This window comes from Meleagris gallopavo, chromosome 3 (assembly GCF_000146605.3).
Source record: "Meleagris gallopavo isolate NT-WF06-2002-E0010 breed Aviagen turkey brand Nicholas breeding stock chromosome 3, Turkey_5.1, whole genome shotgun sequence".
Lineage (NCBI taxonomy): Eukaryota > Metazoa > Chordata > Aves > Galliformes > Phasianidae > Meleagris > Meleagris gallopavo.
Window position 1 is genome coordinate 79,437,876 of NC_015013.2, and position 24,057 is coordinate 79,461,932.

A 24,057-nucleotide genomic window follows, 5' to 3' on the forward strand; every position below is an offset into this window, starting at 1 on the left:
TAATTTCTATTTTCTGCACGTAAGACTAATGCAAAATTTATAGGGGAAAAGTTGGAGTCAAAAAATCTGTTTCCAGCCCTGCTCATTCAGAACTATACAATAGCCATTCTGCTGCTCTGGCTGCTGTAATAGCCTATAAAACGTGCCAGTGTTTGATAAGAATGCTCGGAAACCATTCACAGCAACACTAAACTCACCCTACATGCTTTGCTGGAAACTTTCATTTCTCCAAACCTTGTGGAAGTGCTAAGTAACCAACACACACCCATGAAATGTCTCACATGGCTTTTAGACAACCCTTCTGGAGAGGGAAAGGAGAAATAATACCCTAGAAATTATTTTGATTTGAGTGAGAAAGGGGAGCAGTGAGACATACAGCAGCATTAACCTTTACTCCCTGCAGTCCTTCATGCACACAGAATGGGGAAAGCAGATCCATGCCCCACTCTCTGCCCAATTGCTCTGTTTTTCATTTCCTTTCACTTACACAGAACTCTTCTGTTTTTTGACACCATGTGCATTGTTTATCTGATGCTCTGAATAATCTCTGCTGCCACTATATAATGTTTTTTTCCATTTGGAAACATCTGATTTCTTCCATAGAGATTATGAAACAAAAGATGTTTGCCACCACCGATCTTTGGAGGGACTTCCTGTGAAATTGTAACCTGCAGCCAAATGAAAGAATATCCAAGCTACTGAGGTTTAGATGTACATTCAAAATGTATTTCATTAGGTGAGGATTTACACATCCCTAAATAATACCAGAGAGACTGTGGAAATAGGTTGCACTATACCCAAAACCACCATTGCTTTTTTCAAGAATAACACCTGGAAGGAGAATTGTCAGCAGTTCCCAGCTCCTTTCTCCAGCCCACCTATTCCTACCACCCCTTACTGGCATCAGCAGCTCTATGTGCATCTTCTGCTCCCCTGGAGGCATGCGGCATTGTTGCACATGCACATCATGCAGATCATAATATCTCTCTTTTAGGTAGCTAATGTGCTCATGCACAGGAAGTTGAAAGCATTGTTGAAGCAGATACTGAAAGTTTTCTTGTATGTGGTTCATGGATACCATCCTTTTTGTGAACAAATTCCCCAAGGAAAGCTGTTCTAAATTCAGTTTTAGAACAGAAGGAAAACCTTGCTGGAAACATGTGGGAGTTGGTCACAGACGGCGGACCTTCTTCCTGCAAGGCATGACAGGAGATACAGTCACTTGAGATCAAAATGTCAAACTTTTCAATGGCTTGAACTTCTCTGACAGGTTTGAGGCACGCAGCATTTCCACTCCCTCACACACACAGTGAAACAGGAACTGAAAAACAAGGCAGTTCTTTGTCAAAAATAAAAGAAGATAGGAAGGAAACATGAGATCCATTTTATATCATTGGAAGTGTTCAGATGTCAAGAGAAAGATACTGTAAAAGGACCATGTAAAACAAAGATTATTATTCTAGTTACAAAAGCTCACTTAATCCTTCTTGTTACTAGTGAACCTCAAAAGCATGGTTGCTACATACTTTTAGTATAACAATCACTTAAAACTTATTTAACTATTAAAACCACAAATCTTTTGGGAAATGGTGTTGATGCACCTTATTAAGTTCAGGTGCATGTTTCCTGGACAAATGCAGCCTTGAGCAGAGAATGGGGATTACACAGAGCAGGGTGAGCAGCAGTGGGTCTCCCATAAATCCCTGAAGGTGAAGATCTGAAGCATTATCAGACATCAGCGCATTTCTAGTATCTGCAGATTTAATATGATGTTTATATGTATTTATTACTCCACTTGGAAGTCGGAAGCAATGCTATTTAAGTGCTATTTATCTTCCTTTCTCTTTATTATTGCAATCAGTATGATTGATCTTAATTAAATTCTAAAGTTCAATGATAGTTTAAAAAGGAGTACCTATAGCTTTGATGGCCTCTTGAAAAGATGTGTAGATTTTGCTTAAAAAAATGGGAGTGCTCTAGTTGATTGTTGGTGGTTATTGGCTTTTTTTATTTTTATTTTACATATTAAATTCTAATTCCAGGCCTGGCGTAGGGGTTACCTTCTTAGGAAAAACAGTTGTGCATGTCTCTGATAAGCTAGCATTGTTTTCAAGTCCCAAGTGTATTCTGTTCTGCCCCTGTAATGTGTTAAATTCCAACACCTAATAACAATGGTCGTGTTAAACAGTTTATGACAACATGAAATAAGACTTACACTTTGTATAAATAACAGATTTACGTAGAATTTTAGTATAGGTTAAGGTAGCACAAAATTTTTTCCAAGGCGTTAAACTCAACAGCAAATATAACAAAAGTCTTTCCAGACGTCTCCATTCCCTAGAAAATACAAATCTAATATTTATTCCAGTCTCATTTTCTACTTCTGGTATTTATGTGTAATATACCAATGAATTGAGGAAAATCCAGTGCACACATTAGCCTTATAAAGACTGAATTCAGGATTTTGTGACTTAAGCTTGTCCTCAATTCAGAAATGAACTATTTTACGATAAAGGCAAAAATTCCTGGAATTCCAAAGTACAGATTATAGCACTGTATTTTTGCATGTTTCCATAGCTTTACAAAAAACACTGAAGGTGAATTTTCTTAGTGACTTGTGGCCAAGGTGTGAGTCTGCGCAGCAGATTATACCTCATCAGCATTCAGCATAAATAGCTCTTCAGGGCAGATTCCTCTTGCGAGGGTCACACGGAACTGGGAAGACAGAAACTGAGGCCCTTCTGCTCTTCCAGCCACCAACTTGCCCTGCACCTATCCTGCCTACTTGGTTAAAATGTATTTTTAAATAATCCACAGGCTCTCATCTTTTTAAGCCTCACGGCAGACTTTCCTAGCTTTCATGTCCAAGAGAATTTCACCTCAGTTTAAGGCAGTGCAGGCCTCAACTCCTTCTGTTGTATACTTTGGATGTAGAAATATTTTAATTATTAATTAGGGTAATAATTCCTTCCTAATTTGAATTTTGAGAAACATTTTCTTTTTATGTTTTCTTCAAGACGTCAGAACGAAAAGAGAATTTAAATTGGCAACTTATTTGTACATTAGTTATTCATTTTTCTTTTAAATGATAATGTGGGTGAAACATCCAATTCTGCGCAAGGCTTTCATTTTGTTTTCTGTTTGTCTGTATCTAACTGGAGAGGAATACAAAAGGAAAAAAAAAAAAAAAGCTGTATTATGTGCATTTAGGAGGATCCAAGCTCATTCTGAGTTGTATATACCCCTTTGGGAAATAATTTCTGTATTATTAACAGAAAAGACAGTGTATTTACAGAAATTTCACTCTCTTATTTGGGAAAGTTGTATGGTGTCTCAACCTTTGTTGCCAACTTGTAAATAAGTTCTGTACAAATCAAGATGTGCGGGATGCTTCTGTAAGGCAGAATGTATTATTTGTTAAGAATTCATCTGGGTCACGTGTTCAAAGCCAAGGATGCACATAGCTTTCATGATAAGTGAGTACTGAGCCCAAATGATTAACGAGGTAAAATGTTTTTGAGCAAATAGTTTCTTTATTCTAATTAAATACTGGTGTCAACTGCTTTGTGTTCTCTCCTGGAAAATATAATCTATTATTAAAAATACATTCCATGTCTTTACAGGGCTGCAAATCAAGTGAAAATGCTGCAAAACACTTCCCCTTGAAGATCTCAGGAACTTTAGCATCAAAATGAGACAGACTTTGATAAAAATAGAGGTGTTCACTGACAGAATGCCTAAAAAAATAAATTAGAAATGCAATCCAGCCAGAAGGGGGTTCCACCATTCATTCAATAATAAAAAACATTGTCTGCATGTTGCGTTATGCTAGACATGCTAAAAAAATAAACATGAAAGGTCTTCTAGAATGAGTACAATACACAGTGAGTAAAATGGAAATGTGCTTTTCCCCAGGAGGCCTGTCTAATCTGAGAGATAAACATGCCTATGTCATCTACAGTCAAACCAGCCAAACAGTTACACTGGGAGTACATTTTCTCAGGACAGAATTTATACAAAAAGACATAAAGCACTCACTGTATGTGTAGATCGCATTCCAAACAGTGTCACTCAGGGGCTGCTCGTGCAGGAAAGTCTCAGTGGGCATCTGCAAGGAGGGAAATCTTCTCCCTCCAGTGATATAGGAAGGGGGAAGAGAAAGATGAAAAACCAAGGGTTCTCAGCAAAGACGTCCACTACCCCTAGCTGCAGCTTTAGCCCATCCTTTCCCAGTGCAGCCACATAGCTATCAGTGGTGGAGATACAGCCCATTGGGAAGTGATGCTCTGTGCTGATACCCAAGGCTTTGCTGGACACAGAGCCCCAGTCTGCCCACTGGGAGCTCTGTCTGGTATAAGTCAGCCTCCAGCCTGAGCCCTTTTCTCAGTTTCTCTTATCTTTCCGTTCCTGTTTTATCACAGAGCAGTATCACTAGTGTCGCGGCAAGTATGTTTTGGTATCTGTAGTAGACTCTCCTGTATGTTTTCTCAGTAACAGGCAAGTAGGGACATAGGTTCATCGGTGAGTAATGAATCAAACGCTAAGGTGGAGACAAGATTTAATTGTTTAAACATAGTCATTTCAGGCATGTATCAGCCTTTCCTTTGAAATGCACTGAGCTACAGACGACGCACAAGAAAATTTTGGATTTTTTCAATTTAAAGCTTGATCATATCAGCTGCTCCCAGTCTGAGCAGTTACAGGTTCTTTATTTTACTAATTATAAGAGTAATTATGCCATTAGTTCTCAGAAAGTAATTTTAATAATTAGGTCAAACACAAAATGACTCCAATCTCATGACATACTAATTTAAATTGTTTGGATATTGTAATTTAGTGGGAGGAGTCAGTGCTAGAGTCATTTTGGGGATTGTAAGAAGGAAAATACAGCTGGAGAAATAACAGAAAATGAATTCTCTGTCTGAGACATCAGTTGTTTCTTGAATGATGTTAAGTGAATAACATTAAAGCTATTTGATAGTGATGACAGATAAAATCATCATGTATTGAAAAATATATTAAAGACTTGATTCAGAGGCCATAATTTTGAATGAGCACACCAGCCCCCTTTCTCTATTACCGTAGTAGTAGAAGAAAATATTTTCAATTCACCCATCTAATTTTCTTGAGAAATTAATCCATTCATATCTCTGCATGATATATGCTAGAATCCAGTTTCTAATCTTAGTTGCAACCTCATAAATCTTGAATAGTATTTATAGATACCAGGGGGCTTAGGCCACCAAAGCCAATTACACTGATGTAAAATCCATGTCTGTGTAATATGTGGGACAAAGGAAGATGAGAAAGAAAAGGGAAAGGCTATTCAGACCAGGACCGGAAATGAAAGCAGTTCTGTAATCACGCCAAACCTGGTTTCTAGCAGTCTTCTGTGCCTTTATCAACACTTCTATCCATTCACATAGAAAGTTTTTCTTACAAAGAATCTATTTGCACATGACCGTTTTCTTAACAAAGAATTTTTCAGTGAAAGTAAGTTTGAATGACTGAGGTTCTTGGAATTGCACTGCTTGTCCTGGACTTTAGTTTACTAGAAGTTAGAAATATTTATAAGAAAGTCCAAGAATGGAGGAAAGTTATTTTTGCCCAGCCACGCCTAACAGTGGTCTGAGCTCTCCGATCTTGTGTCTTTGGCAGTGTGAGTTGACCAGTAGATGGTTCACTTCCCAGCAAATCCTTTATAAATCCAATCAAGAATGCATGAAACTTTTAAGATAGCAATGAATCAGAAGGCAACGTTTGACAACTCCCTTCCTTGTTAAATGTTTTATTCGGCATTCCCCACTCTGAAATCTTTAAAAGAAAGGAAACAAGCACATCAGCATCACATATCAAACAATACTTAAATTCAGGATCCTAGTCTCCACATCTATCAACAAATTGAATACATAGATCTATCTCCTCTAAAACTTTGCTGGCAGTCAAAGTTTTCATGATTTTATACCCATATTGAGAGTGCAGTGGAATGGAAAAACAGACACACAATCTTTTTGTTTCACACACAGGGATGTAGAAGTTGAAACACTGAATTCCATTTTCTGAAATGATTTTGCATTTCTTTAATTCAAGCACTAAACATTGTGGCATAAAATAATCTTTATGGGGAAAGCATATTCTTCCTAGACCACAACAACCTCTTAATTTAATGTTCTAACTGAAAAATGAATGCGACTGGCAGCTGGGTCAAAGAATATATATTTTTACTGACATAAAAGAAGGTTCTGGCAGTTTGCATGTGTTGCAACTGCCAAAGTCTTTTAAAGTGTATCAGTGAACTAACAATAATTTTAGAAATTAGAAGATAGAATCCTTCTGTGGAACAATGAGAAAATTTTACATTTCCAATTTGTTAGATATAACAAGTAATGTTACACATTGGATTAGTCACTACAAGCCACTACTTAGAGCCTAGCTACTATTTCCTGAAAATTCCTGTTTTTAAAAATTTGAGAGAAAAATGTTTTTCATGGATCAGAATTTTCAAATTAACAACAGCATTGTTTTACGCATTTTTTCTGGATTTCTCAAAGATATTTGAAAGACACAGAAATCTTTGAGTGAGCAGTTGAAGAGAATTTTATGCTTTAAAATGCACTACAAACAGTATTTATATTGCCTGTAGAAGGTACTGAATAATTAGCTAAAACTGATGATGCAACTGTGGTTGCAATTGTTGGGAATTTTCACTGTCTAAAAGGAACATTAGTACTGGTGGATTTTTAAGCATGTCTATAACAGTTATACTGTTTGTAGATCACATACAAAAAAAAAAAACAACAATTGCATGCAGTATGGAATGTGAGATTTTGACCAACTATGAATCCCACAAAAATCCCATATTGCATTCCATAAAAACAAAGATGTTTAGCCTCTGCTTTCATTAAATTAATGACATAGGTTGTTCTGAAAGTAATGCCTCCTGTTTATTTCCGTGGAAACTGAAACAGGTACAAAGAGCACAATAACACTATTTGATAAACCAAGTTCTCAGCTACAACACACTATTTTTCAACATAGTCACCACCACTAGCTATGAATTTTCACCAACAGTGAACAAGAGCCTGCATGCTAAGCTCGTGAAAATCTGCACTAACTCAGGTGATCCACTGTTTCACAGCTGCTATGATGACCTCATCGCTAGGAAAATATCGCCCATGCAGTCCATCTTTCATCAGCCTGAACAGGTGAAAGTGAGAAGGCACCAAATCTAGGCTACCCAGTGGGTGCAGTAGGACAGTCCAGCCCAGATTGGCAGTGTGCTCCACATGCTTCAGAGTGGTATGGGGCTTGGCATTATTGTGTTATAAGAATAGTTATCTTCTTCTCTAGCCTGACTCTGGAAGTTTGAGCCTTTGTCTTAGTCAGTGTTGCAATGTAACAGTCAGAGTTGGTGGTTTATGTGAGTTCCAGGAAATCCAGAAGTATCCCTCCCCCCTTTCTATTCCAAAAGGCAGTGCACATCACTTTACCTGCTGAATGATATCTTGAACTTTTTTTTTTATAGTGAATTCATAGAATCATAGAATCATAGAATCATAGAATCATAGAATCATAGAATCATAGAATGGGCTGTATTGAAAAGGCCCACAGTGATCATCTGGTTTTAAACCCCCTGCTATGAGCAAGGTTGCCAACCACTAGACCAGGCTGCCAAAAGACACATCCAGCCTGGCCTTGAATGCCTGCAGGGATGGGGCATCCATAACCTCTTTGGGCAACCTGTTCCAGTACATCACCAACCTCTGTGTGAAAACCTTCCTCCTAATATCTAACCTAAACCTCCGCTGTCTCAGTTTAAAACTGTTCCCCCTTGTCCTATCACTGTCCACCCTCATAAACAATCATTCTTCCTCCTGTTTATATGCTCCCTTCAAATACTGGAAGGCCACAATGAGATCTCCCCAGAGCCTTCTCTTCTCCAAGCTAAACAAACCCAGCTCCCTCAACCTTTCTTCATAGGAGAGGTGCTCCAGCCCTCTGATCATCTTAGTGGCCCTCCTCTGGACCCTCTCCAAGAGCTCCGCATCCTTCCTGTACTGGGGGCCCCAGGCCTGGACGCAGTACTCCAGATGGGGCCTCACAAGAGCTGAGTAGAGGGAAACAATCACCTCCCTCTCCCTGCTGGCCACCCCTTTTTTAATGAAGCCCAGAACACAGTTGGCCTTCCGGGCTGCAAGTGCACTGCTGGCTCATGTCCAGCTTCTCATCCACCAGGACCCCCAAGTCCTTCTCCACAGGACTCTCTCAATGAGACCTTCCCCCAGTTTGTATAAATACCTAGGATTGCCCCGACTCAAGTGTATATCACCACTCTATGGATCGCCATTTTGACTCCAGCTCATAGTGATCACACAAACATCTCATTGGCAGTAATGTTGTAATCCAGGAAACTGTCATCTTCAGCCTCATATTTGTTCAATTGGTTCTGACAAACTTGCCTACAGTGCTCTTTCTGTTCCTTTGTGAATATTTGTGGGATATAGTTGGTGCAAATTTGTGATAATCCAATGTTGCCACCACTGTTTTCAACATATTGAAGCCAGTATTGAGTTCTGTACACATTTCCCTGGTTGTAATCCACTGATTTGCATGAATGAGCTGATAGAGACAGCTGTGCATGGCCATTTGGAAAGTGGTTTGTCTTTCACATCATTGTTGCCACTGTTGAAATGCATCACCTACTATCTCAGTGTGCTCACCTCTACTGTTGGGTCTCTGTAAACTTTCAGCAAGCATCAATGAATGTCAGTGCATTTAATCTGCATGGAGGAATTCCATTTCACCCCCTTGCTTTATACACATTTCCATGTCAGATGCCATTTTGTCAAACTGCCGTTCTGCTTCCATCTGTCAGATCGCAACAAAATGTAATGGAATATTGGTGGGAAAGTTCAACTTGTACTGCCATTTCCCCAACATCTGCCTCTGACATTGTGGCCCACATAGGAGGCATTACTTTTGGAGCATACATCATGTTCACAGAAATGTTCACCGTATTTTAAAAATACGGATCCTTCTTGTTAGGATGATTCATCTCCTCTACAGTAGTTTTGCAAAATTGCTCCCATTTCTACCTCTAAGTTTTTTTTATATTTTTGGAACAACCATTGTGATCTTCACACAACAGAACCCTAATTTGTTCTGAATAATATAAAAACATGTAAGAAAGAACTTTCCAGCCCAGTCCTTGGAGTGGGAACCTCCTAAGGGAAAGCAAGAGGTCTTGACATCACAGCAACCTTTTCCACTCAAGAGTACAACAAAATTTTTGCTGAAGTATTTTTTTCTGTTCAAAGTGATTATTTTCCTTCTTAGACAACTGTGATAACAGCTGTGTAGCGTTTGCTCCTCTGCTATTCCTCAAAGAAACAAAGCTCACCAAAATCACTTTCCAATATTGAACCCTCCTCCTTTTCTCTTTCACCTTCTGTGCTTATAATATAACAGTGGCCTGTCTAAAATCTAATGTGAATTCGTGTTTGTCTTCTTCTGAGTCCTAATTGAAGAGATAATGTTGAGGACCAAGATATGTATATTCTGAGACTCCGCTTCTGCATATCTGGCAACATAAAATATTTCTGTGAAAGCTTTAACTTCAGAATGTTCTTTTTCTCATAGCTGGAACTAAATGAACATGGATTCAGTTGGCAGGAGACAGCAACGGGAAAAAGTTGGAGGAACAGGGATTTCTATTAACTTTAGAGATCATTTAGTCATGAAACTCTTTACCACAAAATATATTAGGAACTAATCAATTATAATCAAGCAGTTCAGAGGTCTTCCTAAAGGAATCTGGAATTGGAATAGAAAAAGATATTCAAAACCCTCAAGTGTATTTTGGATAGAGGCAAAAGGCATGAAAGTTATTTTGCTTTTTTGTTGTAATTAATAGCTACTGAATTCTGCAAATATATTTATGACAGACTTCTCCCACAGATCTTCACGCTTACTTTGCAAGATTTCAGGCAGATACTCCCTAAAATCAGTGTTGTGAGGTATCAGCTCTGGCAGGAATATGATGCACTTTCAAAATGCCCTCAGATCTGTGACCACAAATTCCTTAATGACAGCAATTGATGGTGGAGATCTCATGAGGTTACTGTATCCAGCTCTCTCTTTTACTGCACATCCTAATTCAGTTTGAGTCACCTTCACCTACTCACCACAGCCCTTGAGTTTTCCACCATCACATCCTTCTCTTTTGTCTTCAAGCTTCCAGTTCAACATTTAAACTAATGCCTCTTTAATACTTTTTGGCATACTTCACCTCAGTGTTCAGCATCACTGATATATGCAGGTGGTCAGTCATCAAGTGCACACTTTCTTATTGAGTCTCTGCCTCTATCACTCCTTCTGCCTTTCCTTTCTGACTGCTCATGGTTCCAACAGCTGGGAAGAAAATAGTGTTTATTTCATTTGTCTTTTTGATCTCCTTTCTCTTTGTTTCAGTTGCACTGAGGAGAGAAATCCAAGACAGTTCCAAAAGAACATCCAAATTCCCCATGATTTTCTTAGAGGTCCATGACCTCCCTTCATGCTTTTCAAAAAGAATCATGACTGGCTCAGAGTCAAGTCTCAAATGCTTTCAATCTCAAGAAGGACATCTTCTGGTCTTTCCCAATGCTTACTCTGATTCCTAAGTAAAGTAGGCAAGTAAGATCTTGAACTGAAGTATGACTAGCATGCTGGATGTTGAATTCCCAAGTAGATCTGCATTGCATAAAACCATTTAGTTGTGCAATGAAATTTTTCTGATCAAATAGATCCAGTCTACCATAATGAAGCATGAAATGATTGCTATACTTTTAAGCAAGGTCTTCTAGGACTGCCCTGTAATACTAGAAATAGCTTGACACATATTTCAGGTATCATTGTCATGAGGATTTCTTTGTTGAAAAACACATTCTCAGAGAGGAAAAAAAAATCTGTTTTTATAATCTAATATTTTTCACTAGGCTAGAAGAAACAAATTCACTCTTTTTGATGCAGCTTTAGCACACAACAGTTCTAAGCATCAAAAAGTGGCTGATTTCAGAATATTTCACGTAACAAAATAACTGAATGCTTCAGAGCTGTGTATCCAGTTTCCCCACTGTCCAATGCAACTGACTTGACTTGAGACTGCAGACAGTTCAGACCTTATTGGAACAACAATCTGTTTGCTCTGGCATTTTAGGTGGTCAATTCCACTATGTTGCAGCTGTTCTATTGTAGACCACTGTCTGTATGGGGCAAAGAGAAAGCAAGAGAGAGATAAACAGCACTTCTGTGGGGCTGGTGATGCTTCACATAGCAGTTCTCCTTCAGGTAGTACAACATATTTAACTGCCATAAATGATTTGAGATGTATCAAAAGCATGAAAATGTTTTTTCAACATTTTCAACTTTACAACATAAAAAAGTACTTGAGTACTGTTGTAGTATTTATCACCACTTTTGTGTGGCATCCATGTTCTCTCTTAGCAACTAAGACACAGAGAAATACAGGTTTCCTGCCCACAGGAACTCAAGATCAAGCCAGTAGCAATGACCATTTGAGTAGTAATGGCCCAGAAAGACAGCTGAAGGGGTGACAACAAAATGGAGCAGTTACTGGGAACAAGTTCCTATCTCAGCAAAAAGACCAGGGTCAGTTTATGCTCATTTTTATATTCTGAAAATGACAAATACTAAAGGTTCTGGTGAGTGATTTCTCGTAGGGTTTTACATAAGCATATTTCTTACAACCTTGATTTCCCTGGACCAACAGAGTGAAGGCCAACCAAGTCCTTAGAAGCCACCATGACAATAACGTACCCCTCAGAAGGTATTATCTACATTATGGTATCACTATTCCCTCTATGTTCAACTAGTAGAAAGGAGAATATGTTTTACTATTTCAAATATGGTCATTGTTCTACAAAGAGTCAGAGTAGTGTTGCATGCACTGTTTGCCAGGTAGTTTTAAAGAAAATATCACTAGAATAGCAGTAACTTGAATCTATTTAATTGAGAATGAACTCATTACAGTTCACTCACGTCACATTTTGAGCAACTGAGAAAGCATTTTGCAGACTCTTAAAAGTACTTATGAAACCCCTTGAGTCAGTATAAAAAAAAACAACATGAAGAGTTAATTCTTAGCCTTTCCTATATCTGTAAGAATAATACATAAAATTTCTGTAAGAACAATAGGACAGATTACAATCTGAAGACACTTTTAAATTAAAGAAAGTTCATCTTAGAAATGAATCTGTTTTTTCTGTGCTGAACAGTTATTTGGATGCTGGGGTAAAACTTTCTTAACTAGTTATTCCCTTGTATCTTTTAATAAAACTGGACATTTTCCTTACTCTGACTGCTCATGATATGGTAAAGCAATGGTTTATCTCAACATGCTGCCCAACTCTGTAGGATTTATTCATCTAAATACATGAAATGAAGATTGCCTCATACCTTTATTTTGCTGTTATCCCTCATTGCATCTTACTTAAGAATGTAAATTATGTAAGAATGTAAGTTGCACTGGGACCTCATGCTTTATTGCAGCCTTGTAGGTCATACAGAACTCTCCAATCATAATTTATAAATTGTGCAATTGACAGAAAGCCAAACAAACTTTATCTTTCTAAAAATAAGAAAAAGCCTTTATTTTATGAGAAAAGAAATAGTTTGATTGCTGGATCTGTGACTGATATACCACATCACATGCTATGTCACATGATGCATCACATATGTATTAGATGTAATTCAGTTTCAGTAGGATTCAGCAGTGGGTGTTACAGAGTAGAGAGTACTTCAGATGGAGGGGTGGCCTCTGGAGGAATTACCAGCAGGACCTCTAAAGCAACAGATTTTGGTGATTAAAAAAGAGGGGAGAAAAACAGTTTTAAGATAATATCTCATTTGGGTACCAAAAATTCAACAAGATTCTGCAAAGTGAAACAAAAAATCACACATAATCAGAGTAACTTCTATTCTAGGATCAATATAATTTATCCCATTTATTCTGACCACTGCTCATCCTACTTTGTACAGGTTTTTATTGTAACTTCATCTTCCCAGTGTCTGTCTTACCAGTAGTGCTGAAGAAGATGGCGGAAGCACCACAGAGACGAAAGTACTAAACACCATTTGTTTAATACTGATAAAAAAAAAGTGAAAGTTGTGATTTTTAAGGTGGGAAAGCTGTAAAACACTGGCATTAAGTCTATTACAGAGCTCCCCCTAATGGTGTTTCTATAAATATAGCCATACATTGACAGAGGTTCCCAGGTGCTCCTCTTCCTTCTGTAGTAATGAGGACATGCACACTGGCTCTATTTGTATTTGCCTCACTCTGCAACTCTCTCTAAAACAGCCTGTGGATAGTACAAGGCAAGGCCCATATTTTTGTCATTAGACTTCAGAGATCTCTCTCATCCCTGAAGATAAATCAGCGAGTTCTGCTGGTGGTACTGAACCATGGCATTGTTGAAGGCCTCATAGAGAGGAGACAACGGAATAAACATGAAGTGCATTTCTTGGGTTGTTGTTGTTGCATTTTCTCTCATTAATTGCTTTGTCATGTAGAATAAACTAGCTCATAATTTTTGAATCCTGGAGCTCAGAGATGCTGCTAACTTGTAACAGAATTTGTATCTGATGGTCCTACCACATAAACCAGCTGTGTGTGTTGTGAGAGGGGAACTTGGTCATCTATCACAAATCCTCTATTACAGGCCAGCAGTACTGCCAAGGACAAGTACTGAAAAATCATGAGTTGGGTGCCTTAAAATCACAAAGTTCTCAATAAAATCATGACTGTTACATAAACAGGCAGATTTGGTTTTGATTGGTTCTTACATTGTCTAGTGGTCTCCGGAGCCTTCAGGCTACATAAGAATGATGTTTATTTCCATATTTTTCCCACAATATATGGCCTAGAAATATTTTTATTAAACATAGGACATTTTAACTAAAATCATATGGCCCCTCCAACTCTGAAGACAGCAAGACCCCTTCAGTAAAATTGAGCTAAGGAGGATTGCATGGTCTGATCACAGGGCTACTAAGTCAAAGCTCTGAGTTATAATCCTGGCTGAAATCTTTACCTCCATTTCCAGACAAAAGTCTTTGCCTTTAGTTCAACTTCTGTAGATCTGCAACATTATTAATAATAGTTTATAGAAGGGCTTAATGCATACGGTGATTTTACCATTTATCTTCCTCAAATATCTTGAATGCAAAGAGACTTTGAGTATAGAGTACTTCTCTATACTATTCTGTACTGTTTTATCTTCTAACAAACAGCATAGTCCTAGTCTGCATTCAGATTTTTAATTTTCCTAACCAACATGCCTAGGAACATTTTCTTTCCATGGAGCTGTGACTGCAGAAAATCTCTGCCAGGGGCAACCAGGCCCTCACCGGTGTGCTGTCTGCACCCAAATTTGCAGTAGTCCAACTCCACAAGCTGCTGGGTGTGCTGCAGCACTGCCTCTCAGTGCCAGTGGAATATTCCAGTACGCATGAAACAAAGTTTTCCAAAACAAATGCATTATTTCTTACTGAAAACAACAGCAACCCAGAGTCCTGGAAGGAAGCTTAAATCATCTCTACTACCTAACAGCAATACACCAACTATCAATGGAGTTTCATTCACAGAGCTGTTGCCTGAACCACACCTCACAACCTCCCAAGGTGATATTCATCTGATATGATGGCGTATAGACGCTAACTTAGCGTGGCAAGCTATAGTGATTTGGTTCAAATGGCTGTGGTGAGATGCGTCTAAGCCAGAAAATGCCAGAAAAGCAGGCAAGCCAGCAAACACTGGCTATTGCATTTTGCATTTACATCACTCCTTTCATCCAAAGCATCTTTAAATACCAGAATCTTTTTGCCTTCTCCCTGACAGATAGATATAATATCACTTAAGAAGCCCCACAGAGAGTGAAGTTAAGCATCAGCACTTGCTATTAACAGCTCAGGCAAGCGGCTCAAGGCCTGGAGGTTCTGTCATCTACCTTTCCCCAGATAACCAAATGCTACAGTCCTGCTGCAGCTGAAGTACCCCGTCAAAGTAACTTGTTCAAGATCATTAGCAAATGACTCCCTTGGTCTGCTAATGTCCTAGTTTCATAGTCTAACCACTAACTCCTATAGGAAATGTATTACTCGTTATCATAGAAGTCAAGTACATGATTCACACTTTCTGGAAGGTTTCACTTTATTCCTGAATAACATAACTTTCATTTTTCAGATTTTCTGACATGAACCTATATAAATCACTCTTCAGAGCTAGGGATACATTTTAGGGGGCAGTTTCCCCTTTATTTTGATTTGTACTTCTCCCAGGAGCATATTTGAAGGAAGTTACTGTACACATGCTGGATGTGGGATTTAGTAAATAGGAAAGACATGAAATTTAAGTGATTTTTGGCAGATATCCCTTTGTAAATGTTATTTTTTTTTCTCTGCAAAGGGTGTGTAACTCTTGGTGAATCAGCCTTTTAGTGTTTTATTTGGTAACAGACTTAATAGTATGTTGTACAGTGTCTAAAGGCTTAAGATTAAAATGATACGTATCCGGTAAAAGGACTAAGCTAATCCTCACCAGCTGGAATACACTGTGGAGGGGCCCTCCTTTCTGGATGGATTTTACATTGGAATTAAGACCTCTTCTTTAAACAAACGAATGAAAGTTTGCAGAAGTGAAGACACACAGTAGTACGGCAAAATGAAGTTGTAGCAATAAAGCTGCAGAAGCCCTGCTTTTGCCTGGCTCCAATTTCACAGGTTAGCTCAGAGAGAATGACCCGTCCCTGTGTACTGCAGTGTTGGGCAGGCAACCCGCTCTGCTGTGTGCAGGCATCAGCCTAATAAAGAGCCTTCTTCCCAATTTGGAAGACATATTACTTTTGGATTCGAATGCTTCCAAAAATATACGAGATGTAGAAAACACTCCTCATTTGCCAGAAACACATCAGAGTTTTGCTTACATTACATTCTTTCCTCATATATGTTTGAAAAAAAAGAAAAAGAAGAGAAAAATAAAAAAGGCCGTAATACACTGAACTAAAAACTTTCATCACGGTGATAAGATATAACTTTGGGTAAAGAGGCTGGGAGACAGCTCAGTCAATACTGTCTTGAAATCTTCTTTTACACCTCTTTCTGAAGTATAAATATGGACCTCATCCAGTTTTCCCAATCTGAACGATTTTGGCTGGGGGAGGTTGGTATGGAAGTCATTTCCCTTTTAGGTGCAGTAGCTGCTTTCCACAGACTCAACAAAGACATGAAATATCATTAACATCTGATTCTGAAGGGCTGACAACCACTTCTTTGTTTTACACAGCCGTCCAGGGAAAGCTGCTGTGTATTACCATATCGCTAGCAAAATTATACCTATTAAGCTCTGATAGGAGCTCTGGAATATTTCTCTCATTTGTTCTGGGATACAGAGATTGAATATGCCTATTGTTTTCACAATAGACATTTTATAATTTAGACGGATGTTACATGTAAACATTACTGCAGTTAGGGGTGAGCATTGCTGGGCCATGCTCCTAGCCTAGCAGACCTATTTGGGACATGGCTTCAAGGAGGAGGATTAAAAAAAACTGTGTCAAACAGCCAGAAGGGTTGAGATAGTTTGTCCGATTGGTGCTGAATCATACCTGATAATGGTCTCCTCCTTGAAACGAGCTGTATGCTCGGCAGGCCTCAGCAGCGCTTCTCTGCTCCGTGATGGAAGGAAACAACTTGAAAGTCTTGCCTGGGGGATTTCTGAGCTCCAGTATGCATTGGAAGAGAAATAGGGAAATGTCATTTTTGTATGTGCTTATTTCTAAAAAACAATCAAAGCATTCCTCTAAATTATTTTAAAAGGTGCAAAAAGCTTCTTTATTTTCTTCTAATTCTCTCACACAGCCAATTGGGATCGTGCTATTAACGTTAAAATGTTCTATCAGATCTTAAATTTCTTGGTCATATCCAAGATAAAAAAATTATCCCTATTTTTCTGTCTTTAATTTACTTTTTTTTTTTTCTGGAGAGGGATTGTTGACTGTAAGAACAGAAAATAGAGCTTTCAAGTAATGGAGTGAACTAAACAGCAAGTCAGTGCAAACTGTTTATTTTTAAAAATACAAGCAGCCAGTGCAAAATAATCCCAATCTAACAAATAAAGTGCATCCTTTGAAGCAAAGACTTAACTTCACTGGCCCAAACTGAACCAATTTGAATCTATTCCACATTCTGGATGTTACTAACAAGTATAAATAAAAGTTTCCTAATTCTGTTGTCAGGAGGAGTTAGGTAAGGACTGTTTTCACACAATTTTGCAAAGAAATATTCCCAAAGCAAGGAAATGATTTGGTACAAGGTCGAAAAGAGTATTTGTGCCAGATCTGGGAACAGAGCTCTTATCTGCTGCCTTCTAGGCACTTGTTTTAACCACATCCTTCCTTCCAAAGTGCTCCAACTTCTTTTCATCCCCAAAACCAAGCATTTCTTTGCTGCTTATTTTTCCCTGTAAGGCACCTGGAATCTGAGCTGGAAAGGAAGATTGCACTAATCTCTGCACAGGGCTTTTATGCCTCTCTTCCATTCACTTTCTTAACATGCTAGTAAAAACACCTACTTGGAATTGATAGAAGTGATGCATTCTGAAATGTAACGTGAAGATACTTACTGTTAGTATCACCCAGTGGGACGGTCTTTTAAGAATACAAGCAAATATTTTCTGTTGTTTTGCTAATTGAAATTCATTCTTAGGTGGTATTTGGAGGGAGAGCCTTATAGGCAGTTGTGGATACTCTGGTCAGACTTTGCTGTTCACATAAGCAGGTACACCTGGAAGAGGCATTTGCCTCCATACAGCATTGCTCCCCATCTCCCTGAACCACTGTGGGAACATAAATAAGATAAATTACATCTGGAATGCAATAAAGCTACACCACTTTTTTGCCATTTACTAGAAACCATCCTTCAAAGAGCTGGTTTCATTTGGAAGGAAGTCCTCTATTATAGCACGACAGGAGAAGACATCCATTAAAATCATGTTGCCCTCACCTGAAATACAGTTCCAAGATCAAACATGACGTACTTAATCATATTTGGCACCTGTCAGTGAAAATTAACCAAGGTAGTATTTTGAACTTTTTGTTAATTTATCTTAATGAACCATCTCCACATATTTTGATAAATATGTTTTTGTCTTTCTCAATTATAAAAAAAACAAAAGTAAGACATAATGTGCTTTTCAAGCTCTTATTCCGCCCTTGGTTTCAATCGCCTCACTAAACAGGCTATTTACAATCACTTTATTAACCTCCTTGCTGCCATTATATTCCAGAAGGCCTTCTGTTCCAATGTCTGTCTTTTCCCGGTGTCAGACAACTGACTGCAACTGCTCCTGAGTGAAAGAATTGCTACCAATAGATCAGTCACTAAAACTTCCAAGTAATGCGTGAAGCTGACGTAAAGCGCATGTAAATGCAGAGATAGTGGGGTTTTCTGTCTGCTCCTGGTGGTTTTTAATTTGTTATGCTAAATTAACAGTTAATTTAACAGAGGTTTTAATGCTTGGGACTTTCAGATGAAGTTTCTTACCTGCACTACAGATTATACTGGGGTTTGTGTATGAAAACGGTAAGTTGGTACTTCCTATCAGTTTATCTAAAATGCAGGTCAAGGTCTGTGAAGAGTTTCCCTGCTTTATTTGTGACTTTAAAAGTTTCATGTCAAACTTATGCATTTTGCACTGTGTTTAAAGCAAAACGTCCCCAAGCTGTACAGTTTATTTAATACCACATTTCACATACCCAAATACGCTGATAACAGTCTCTTTTAGGACATCTAGCCTTAATGGCATGGATAGTGTGAAGTACATCTGATCACGAAAAGGCTTTTGATTATTTTTAGATCCCACTTTATTTGGCTTAGCAATTTTGCCTATTCCTGTTTTTACAAATACATACATATCTTTAAATCTTTTTCAAAACTGTGGCCTTATGTATCGTATTCAATTAGCTCCTCTGAAAAGTCTATCTAAATTCCATTAATGCTTGGCCAGTCTCATTAGTTTAGTTTCTTCTTCCCCATTTGTCTCTTTATTTAAGACAGTACTGTACAACTCTGGAATTTTAATGTTTTTCTGATGTGTTTTCCTTCATGAATACTCTTTCTTGGGTAAAGTTGTGCACTCAAGCAGAAAACAGGCTGGGAGGGACGACTGAAGTGACCAGGTAAGCAAGAACCTATTGAGGTGTTCAGCACCTGAGCACTCCTGTGGGTCTGACTTGAAAATAGACAGAAGTTTGTTTAAAATATAATGCAAACTGTTCCCATAAATGTTAACAGTACAGCTAGGCTAAAGGTTTATAAATGAAAGGCAGTTTTTTTCTGGATAAGATCTCTGGCACAGTACGTGTTGTTTGGTGTCAAGACGGTGAATCCCTTGAAGAGGCTGGCCTGCTGTCATCTCATGCTGATAATGAAAGAGATGCCAGCAGTTCAGCCACATCTCCACTGTTTTTTGGTGGGCCAGATCTCTCTCCTTCATTAGGCTGCAGTTAAAGGCCAGGTGCATGGCATCATCCTTCTTAACAAAATATTTTCTCTTCTCCAGCAGGCTGCAATACAGGGGAACAACACACATCCTCAAAAGAGCAAGGGAAAAAAAAACATAGTTTCTTTTGGGTTGGAATACTAGCTGTCCAGCAGCAGAGTTAAGATGGCATGACATTTTCAAATGGCACTATTAAGCTGGAAGCAACTTCCTCATGTTAACTGACCTGCAGTAGAATTTTGAGAAACGCCTAAATCTCTTCACACAAGACTAGGAAAGCCAGTCAGAGAATGAGAGTTTCACAGTGTCGTGTAAAACCTATGAGAATGACAGGCAAGAGGGGAAATTGCCATGGAGTTAAAGTCTGACCTCTTTCATCCCTTTGCTAACGAAACTTAGTAATGCTGCCAGAGGAAATGAATCGATAGAACACAATTTATAAACACACAAGATCAGACAAAACTGACATTAACCATTTACCAAGCTTTCAAAATACAAGCAGCACTTATCATATCAATATCAATACTTAAAAAGAAAATATATTAAAAAAAATCTTTTTCTTTATGAGTTACTCTGGGGAGTAAAATATTTGGGGCACTTAAGGAGTAAGTTACAAACTATGTGAATCTAACACAGTTTCCATTAGCTCAAATCAGGTAGGAGCTGTGTTTCGGTAAGGAAGCTATAACAGAAGGTCCTGTCACATGGACGAAGCATACATTGAGTGTTTACTTTTTCATATTGAATATCCAGTCCATAGGGTGCAACAATAATGAATGACATCTTACTGACTGCCCAGACAGATCTTATGTTGCGCTTTTAGATAATATGCAGTAATTCAATATCAGTACTCATAAAATTCTATGTTCATGAAAACCAAAGAAAACGAAACTGCTTTGGCCAAGTTAGGTTTCAAGTTAACAAGATAAATGTTTATTTTTTTTAATTCATGACTTGTATTTTAATTATTTTTGGATATATTTCATTTTATTTATGATCTGTTGGGTTTTCACATTTTTATTTTTGTTTCAGTACACTTGGACAAAGTACCATATAGTTTGATTTCATTTTAAACCCTTAAATTACTCCTTGTGCAAGAGGCAGAAACCACACAGGCCTTGATTTTCAGATCCCGAATTGGGAAACAGTTATACTTTCACAGACACTATGGCTCTGCTAGACACATACTCTAGCTTTTCGCCTCCTAAAGTAGACGTTAATCTTAATATTAACATTGATCAAAAAAGGAGGACTCTGCCCATGAAAATATTTTGAAAAAAACAATAGTTTTTCATAAGGTTATTTTTCCTTAATTCTGACAAGAAGTCAATGTTTTCATGGAAAGGAAACATGACTGGTTAAAAAAAAAATAAAAAATGTTTCCTTGGGAAAAAAAATAAAAAGCAAACTAATTTTTTTTGATGAAGCAGATGATCATAGTGTTCTGTTAAGCATATTTGAACAACTGTATGTGTACACTGAATACCAACCTACCAAGAAATGTCCTTAGTTTTAAAGTCCGTAGATAGATAGATAAGTTTGTCACATGAAAGGTATAAGGTCTGGTAACAAAAATGAGAAATAATATTTATTTAGGTTATAAAATGTCCACTCCCGAGGTGAAATGAATCCAAGCCTCAAACTAGCTTCAAAGGAATTAGAATGACCACCTCAATTTCCTAGTAGTAAATAAATGGGTCATGTCGTTATAGCAGTCTGACCACCATCACAATAAAGGAATTTACATATCTCCAAAGGATCATAGCAATTCCTAAATCTACCCAAGACATTAACAACTAGAAATTCATGGGCAAATACAGGTCTGCTGTAAATCTGTAAATGATGATGTGAAAAAGGCAAATACTTTCACCAGAATTTCCATCTGTAATTAAGCTGCAAGGCATATCAATGTCATGTCATATTATTTTAGAACAAAAAATTGCTGTCTGCAACACTAAGCAGACTGGTCTGCCCAGAAAAATTAAAAGTTTTTCAAAATACAGGACTCATTGATTCAAGATTAAGTCTTCACAGAGTTAGTTGATTAATAATCAGAATTATTTAGACATGGAAGCGATAAGGTAATTTTAACTTTACTTTTGAATATGCAGAATCCAGAATTTGAGCTCATGCAAAAAGAGATGCAATTTCCAAGCAAAGGAGATAATCAAGTTATTGATCCATTTATTAGATGGACAATATTTTTAAATGCTAATAGTACATGTTTTTCTAAAACAAACTCTCTGATTTGTTTTCAGATTACATGACTGCATTGCTCTTTTCTGGGCTTGAAGAGCCCTGCACATCCCTTTCAGTCTCTTGGTAAGAAAGTTCTCTGAATATCTGTTTCTTTACATTTTTTTGTCTCTTTCCTTTTGCAGGGAGGGAGGGAAAGGAATTCAAGCTGTAACAAATCCAAATAATCTTACATACGTTCTATACATAGCCACAAAGATCATGCATTAATGGATGACAAAAGAAGCAGAAGATGAAACCCCCCACCATATTATGGTGTTGTCTCACAGAATATTACTAATACTTGGCACTTGCTTCATGTTCAAAGCAATTCAGAAACATTAAGTAATTAACCTACATACAATTTAATGCCTTTTGCCAAAATTGCTTTACACAAACAAAAACTAGGAGAAAAAGGATCTAAAATCAGATTTTTTTTTTCTCATCTAAAATTCTGCCAAAGACATTTTATGTTTTTTTTAGGAGCACAAGACAAAAACCTGTGATTCTTACTTGTTTAGGAGTGACACTGAACTCATGGGAAGACATACAAAATCTGACTGTCCGTGACTGGGAGACTGTAGAGACTACTTTAGGTCTTGTATGTAACATTTAACCTCTGAAATTCTGTTACCCACTGGCAGCTGTTGAACAGCACAAAAAATGCTGTAACATACAGCATAAATGAAGAACACAACACCATAGAAACTGTTTTACTATTTAAGGAAGCACAAAGGACAGAGGATTTTTTGATGCAAAAAGATTCATTGTTCTGAACAAAAATCAGAACTTCTGAGTAACACATCTTGTCTGGAGTTGCAGATTTTTGGCGTTGATACTCTCTTTTTGTTTTTTCTTTTTTCTTTTTCCCACTGTGTCGTTTTTTGAATTGTCCACAATCCCTTTCCCCATGGTGGAAAGCCACTACTCTGCTCACTCTTCCTGTCAAAAGATTTCCTCTTTCTTCCACATTTTAACATGTTTTTTTCTTCTGCTCATGTATCACCTTTCCTTGAGGAGGACATTGACCTGAAAAGTGTTCTGACAGAGAGCCACTGATCATTTATCTTAGCAGCCTGATTGTAGGAATCAAGCAGTCACAGCAGAAGAACAGACCCCCTGGTCATGTCTCTTCACACAGCTTCTGAATACCATGCAAAAGCTGTATTAGAATTTTTTCCCTTCTTTGAACCCCAATATAAATATGTAATAAATTCCCTAATAAAAAAATCTTTTGAATTTTATTTTCTCCACCTTAGAGTCTCAACATGGTGAGTACAGGTTAGTACAGATTGAGATGAGGCAGGTGAATGTTATGGGGTCGTAAGAGAAAGACAAAGACAGAATCGGATCAGCCAGAAGGCAGGAGGGATCTAACTCTTCAATTCAGACCAGATTGAAAAAAATAACTACAATGAACTATGAAATATGAAACCATTTGAGGAAAATCAAGCAAAAACAATGGGAAAATGTGGCAGAAAATTAGGAGAAAGACCAAGAAGATGAATTACAACATGTAAGTTCTTGAAAAGATGGTTTGCATCAGAAAAAGGGAGCTTGGTAACGAGCAATCAAAGAGATATTAAGATCACTTGAAGTAACAGCAAGACAGGCATGGACTAAGAGCAGTATGCTTGAAGAGCACTGGGTATTCATTACAAACCATCACACTACTCCAGGTGCCTTGGCCAGGCTCTGCCAGAGAGCTATAAATAAATAACTGAAGAATAAGGACAAAGTCAGCCCCACAGAAGGAAGTGGCTGGGAGGATCCTAGGGTTGAAAGGATGACCTCCCCTCCATCATCTACTTCCCTCCTCCCTGGCACCTCCAGCACTCCGTCTCTCTACACTACCATTTTCCATGGAGCAGGGGTGGGGAGTAATGGGAAAAAGAAGAGGATGCAGCAACGTTCTTGCTGCTGCCCCAATGTGGGGCCCAGCCGCCAGCGTCGTCTCCTGCAGCAGTGGGAGCCATGAGGAGCTGGGCTGCTTGCACGTCCATCAGCACGGCTCTGCGCTCGTGGAGCAGGGAGGGGAATATTGGATATCGTTTTGGTCAGGGCTGAATCTATAATTGAGAAGATGAGAGTTCATTACAGATTTTGGCCTTGGAGTGCTTGTCTTGGCAGAAGGCTCGGTGGAGTGTTAAAATCATTACTGAGTGGCCTAAATCTAAACAAACACCCACCTTTTCCATTTATTACCAGGATGAAATGACTTGCCTTGTAGAACTGAAATACCTATAGTTGTCGGCTTCTCATTT